The 5,482-nt window shown below is 47.5% G+C and overlaps 1 long non-coding RNA gene across 1 annotated transcript; it reads right to left on the bottom strand.

Moving 5' to 3' along the window:
- Nucleotides 1-3,524: 3,524 nt before the first annotated feature.
- Nucleotides 3,525-4,797, bottom strand: LOC136227222 (uncharacterized). Its single transcript, XR_010687984.1, has 3 exons — nucleotides 4,179-4,797; nucleotides 3,939-4,103; nucleotides 3,525-3,872 (listed from the first exon to the last, which is right to left on the bottom strand). It is a non-coding gene; the product is annotated as an uncharacterized lncRNA (long non-coding RNA).
- Between the last annotated feature and the right edge of the window lie 685 nt (nucleotides 4,798-5,482).

Here is a 5,482-nt window from a genome sequence, read left to right as displayed (position 1 = left end):
GCGATCGAAGAGCGATCTATTGGGGCAATGCTGGCCCAAAAGGGAGACACCGGTGTGGAACACGCGGTGTATTATCTGAGTAAGAAGTTCCTGGAGTACGAGCTCAAGTACAACATGATCGAAAAGACGTGCGTGGCAGTAGTATGGCTAACAAAGAAACTACGGCACTATTTTCAATCATATAAAGTGATCATTATTTCTCAGATGGACCCCGTGAAGTATCTGTACCGAACTCCGTCTTTGACAGGGAAGTTAGCCCGATGGTTACTACTTTTATCCGAGTTTGACATTGAATATGTAACAAAGAAGGTTATCAAAGGGAGGGCCGTGGCAGAGTTTCTGGCCAACCAACCTCTGAATGCAGAAGAGGAAGAGATAAGCTATGATTTCCCCGATGAGCACTTGAACGCAATAGAAGTGATACCGTGGAAAATGTTCTTCGATGGAGCGGTTAATTCGAGTGGAGCCGGAGTAGGAGTACTACTTACCTCACCGGAGGGAGAAAGAATCCCGATGGCAAAGAAGTTATCCTTCCCTCTCACCAACAATATGGCCGAATACGAAGCATGCATCTATGGGTTGGAATCACTAGCAGCACTAGGGGCATCATATGTTGAAATTTGGGGCGACTCAAAGCTGATCATCGAACAGGCACAAGGAAACTGGGAAGTGAGGGAAGAAAGGCTACGTCCATACTTAGACCAGCTAGATGGGTTGGCACAAAGATTCAAGGAATGTCGTTTTCATCATATCCCTCGAGCACAGAACCAGGCGGCAGACGCTTTGGCCACTTTGGTGTCAGTTTGGGACAACCATCGGAACCTTGCCTCAAAGCCGTTGGTATTAAGGAGATCTCACAAACCATGCTACGAAGACGTAATGCTATTAGGAGCAGATGAAAAGCCGTGGTACTTCGATATCGTGAACTTCATAAAAAGTGGAACATACCCGGCAGAGTCGGAACTTAGGGATCAAGCTGTGATTAGAAGGTTAGCTCAGCAGTTCGTCATCCACAATGACTTACTTTACAAAAGGCACATCGATGGGTTACAACTGAGGTGCTTGGATGCGGAAGAAGCCCGCGAAGCAATGGAATCAGTACACTCGGGAATTTGCGGGGCCCATATGGGGGGAGCGGTGTTAGCAAAGAAAATCATAAGACAAGGCTTCTACTGGCTCACAATGGAAAGAGATTGTAACGAATATGCGAAGAAATGCCGCGATTGTCAAATCCACGGGGATTGTAGCCATTTACCAGCCATGGAATTGCACGTATTAGCGCCTATTTGGCCATTTGCAGCTTGGGGGCATTGATATAATCGGAGAAGTAAGGCCTAATGCTTCGAACGGGCACAAATTTATTGCCGTCGCCATTGATTACTTCACCAAGTGGGTAGAAGCAGAGTCGTTCAGTAAGTTGGGATCCAAGCAGATGAGAAGGTTCATCGAAAAACACTTGATCACCCGGTTCGGAGTGCCTCATCATATGATTACGGATAATGGGGTCCAGTTTCAGGGGGAGGTAAGAAGTCTATTCCTGGAGTACGGTATTGAGCATCATAGATCTTCTCCGTATCGACCGCAAGCTAACGGTGCCGTGGAAGCAGCTAATAAGAACCTTAAAAGAATCCTCGTAAAAACAGTAGAATCACATCGGAATTGGCACGAGCAGCTCCCACTGGCATTATGGGCTTACCGCACGACAGTCAGAACCTCGACCTCGGCAATGCCATTCTCCTTAGTATACGGTGCAGAAGCCGTTCTCCCGATTGAGATTGAAAAGCGCTTGTTGAGAATCGCAGTGGAAGCAGAGATTCCCGAGACGGAATGGGTGAAGAAGCGATATGAACAGTTGGCATTAGTAGACGAGAAAAGGATGGAAGCCCTTTACCATGTGCAGTTATATCAGAGAAGGATGGCCCGAGCCTTCAACAAAAGGGTCAAGGCCAGCCCTATCAAAGAGGGAGACTTGGTGCTGAAACAGATCCGAGTGACGCATATCGACCCCAGAGGCAAGTTTAAACCTAACTGGGAAGGACCATTCTTCGTGAAGAAAATCCTGAGCAAAGGCGCGGTGAAGCTTACCACCATGGACGGCATGGAGTTCTCCGAACCTACCAATCTGGATAGGCTCAAGAAATACTTTTCGTAAAAAAAAAAGAAAAAAAGAATATAAAGAAAATTCCCGATAGGTTGAAAACCCGCAAATGGCGGCCTATGCAACAATCAGGGACATCCCAATGGGTGAAAACCCAAAAGGGCACTCATTTAAAATTCCGGGATAGTAAAAGGAGAGACGAAAAATCACCGGGATCCGAAAACCGAAAGGCGGATCCTGGTAACAGTAGTTATAACTTGAGCAATTACAAAAACAATGTATAAGAGGCTAAGTATTTCTGTTGTTTGTAAATAAATAAAGGCATGAATATATTTGAAGAGAATTATTAGAATCATCATAATCTACTAAATGCATGGAAATACGAATCATGAGTTATACATTTCTCACCTTTTTACAATAAAAAGCCTATATACTATCCACCCCACTCCCTATACATCAGCTATACATCAGAGTAACTCTAATGAAAACTACAAAATAAGCCTAATATGGAGGGACATCCCAGTAGGCCTCAAACTCCCTCAAATGCGACGCCCGCTCCGCAGATAAGGTCTCCTCGGTAACTCGGAGTCTCTCCTCGGCAACTCGTGCTCTCTCCTCAGCAGCGAGGCATCCAGTGGTCTCAACATGCACCCTCTCCTCAGCAGCGAGGCGTCCAGTGGTCTCATCACGCGCCCTCTCCTCAACGACAAGGCGTCCAACAGTCTCTCTCCGCATCACCTCTGACCAGTGGTCGTTCCGCTCCCGGTACACCTGGCCAACCCTGGCGTCGGCCTCCCGCACCGACTCACTCTGTCTCCGCTCATGGGCGTGAAGATCGCTCTAAAAAAAGAACAAAAAAAGAAAAACAGATGTAAAAAAAAAGCAGCATATGCAAGAACAGAAATTATACATACATGCATGCATTCCACTACACTAAAATAAAGCAAGGATACATACCAGGTGGTTGGCACAGCGCAAGCTGAGGCAGTCTCTGAGGTAACCGGACAGCCCCACGTAGTCAGTACAAGTCTCTCTCGTGGTCTGGGAAGCGTCGGAGGGGTCAAACGGTACCCTCGATATGAAGACGGGAGGAGCCATCTCGACACCGGCGTAGGCCACCCCGGACTCATCATAACAAAGGGTCGCGAAATCTCTCCCGAAGTCCCGGACAGGCACACCCAAAGAGGATCTCTCCGGTCGGGCAGCGCTGGAGGACTCGCCGACGCAGTAAGGCGGCTCGCTCACAGATGTCTGAGCTCGAGCGCCGTCAAAGAAGTCTGACAGATGAGCACTCCTCCAGGAGCCCTCCTGCAAATAGAGACGCAATAAATATCGCTAACTATCTAGTAAATAAAGGTAAATAGGCCGAACCACTCACCGGGACCTCCTCCTGACCAAAGACTGCCGCGACAGCCTCCCGCAAAAACACGTCTGCCACGGGGTCCACCTCCATCGCCACCGCTGTGGCATCCCTCGCGCTCAACAAAGTCGATAGGTAAAGAGCACGGCCCCCGGCGTGAACCCACACCTCTCTACCAACGTATCGGCGGGTCAAGTCCTGACGAATGACTGACAAAGGCATGGTCCGCACCGCGAACATGGAGACAGGGATCTCGCCTGGTGACCAGTGCGAGGCCCTAATCTCGGTGATGCCCCGGTCGTCCAAATACCAGGCCCGCACGCAAGGGCCAGTGAGCACGCATTGCTGCTCCTGGATCAAAGTCACGTATGCGTAGTCGGGACCGAAGTCAAGGTCGTCCCACCTAAACTTGATCTAAAAACACAAAGAAAAAGTCAGATCCGATCAAACAAGAATCTAGCATGACTAGAAGATATCTACCTGTCCCAAAGTCCGCGAGTCAATCCAGTCTAGGAGCCGCGCCACCGTCCGTCTCTTCTCTGTTCCTAAATCGAACTCTCTCCATCGAGTCATGAGTGGGAGCCTCGGTACTCATGACCGGCGCCGAGACTCGCTAGGAAGAATCCGCCTCTCGTACGCCCAAACCTGCTTGTAAAAACAAAGGTTACGAACAGAAAGCGTGAAGAAGATAGAAAGGACGAGTCCAGGGTGCACACATACCAGAAGAGCGAAAGTGTAACCACCGAAGTCCTTGCGCTTCCGGTAAGTCAAATCCAAAAACTTATATAGGAAGGCTAGGCCCGCTCCCGCCCAATCATAAGACGCCGCTGCGTCCAAATCACTAAAAGCCTAAATAAGACCAGCATGTACCTTCCCGCTCTTGGTACGGAAAATCATCTCACTTAAAGTGTACACTAGGAAGCTACGGACAGCCAAATCAGCGTCGTCCGTCTCACAAAAATCTCTGCGACTCAGGAGGCTCGCGGTAGAAATGAACTTCGCTGGAGAGGATTTGGCGCCCGGATAAACTCCTGGCCCAATCAAAGCAGCCAATCGAGCGTGGTCAACTCGCGGGCGCATCTCTTCGAAGGAAATGGGAACCGGAGTACTGCTCCCTCGCAGCCCTGTCAGCAAGGAGAAATCTCTGGGCGAGATGGTCATCTCCCGAAAGAATGGTGGAAGGTGTGGGTCGAGTCAACCCACCTCTCGCATAGGGCCCACAGGCCAAAGCGATCGCACACCCCGTTGGTGCGGGGCAGCGTTGAAATAAAGGGCTCAAAGCCCAACTCACGCACACGGGCTCTCGCCGCGGCGCCTAACATAGAGTACCACATGTGAACCTCGGCCGTGGTCCCGGAAATCTCGACAAACTGGAAAGAACAAAATAGGAAAGTTTAAATATGGTTCCTAAGCTTGCATTTGATAAAAACACGTTAAGACTAGTTATTCTTTCGGTCAGAATCTAACCTAGAGACATCTGGTCAATTTGGACCAATTTTCTGTAAAATCTCTCCTTTAGGGTCATTTATGTAGGATTTAGTTAATTCTTTATTCTTTAATCCACTATCGTCCGCATTGACAAGGAGCATTAGTCAAGTTTTTACTATTCGCGTACATTAGTTAAGTTTTTACTATTCACGTGCATTAGTTAAAGTTTTTACTATTCACGTGCATTAGTTAATGTTTTTACCATTCATGTGCATTAGTTAAGTTTTTACTATTCACGTGCACTATTCATGTTTTTTACTATTCACGTGCACTATTCACGTGCATTAGTTAAGTTTTTACTATTCACATGCACTATTCGAGTTTTTACTATTCACGTGCATTAGTTAAGTTTTTACCATTCACGTGCATTAGTTAAGTTTTACTATTCACGTGCACTATTCACATTTTCACTATTCACATGCACTATTCACGTGTTTACTATTCATGTTCACTATTCACGTTATTTTTACTGTTAGCTTGCATAAATTCGTAGTTTTACTATTCACATGCATATAGCGCGCATTCTTACACAAAAA

The sequence above is a fragment of the Euphorbia lathyris genome, chromosome 4 (genome assembly GCF_963576675.1).
Source record: "Euphorbia lathyris chromosome 4, ddEupLath1.1, whole genome shotgun sequence".
Lineage (NCBI taxonomy): Eukaryota > Viridiplantae > Streptophyta > Magnoliopsida > Malpighiales > Euphorbiaceae > Euphorbia > Euphorbia lathyris.
Note: the sequence above shows the minus strand (reverse complement) of the source record. Positions and strands in the feature narration are given on the sequence as shown.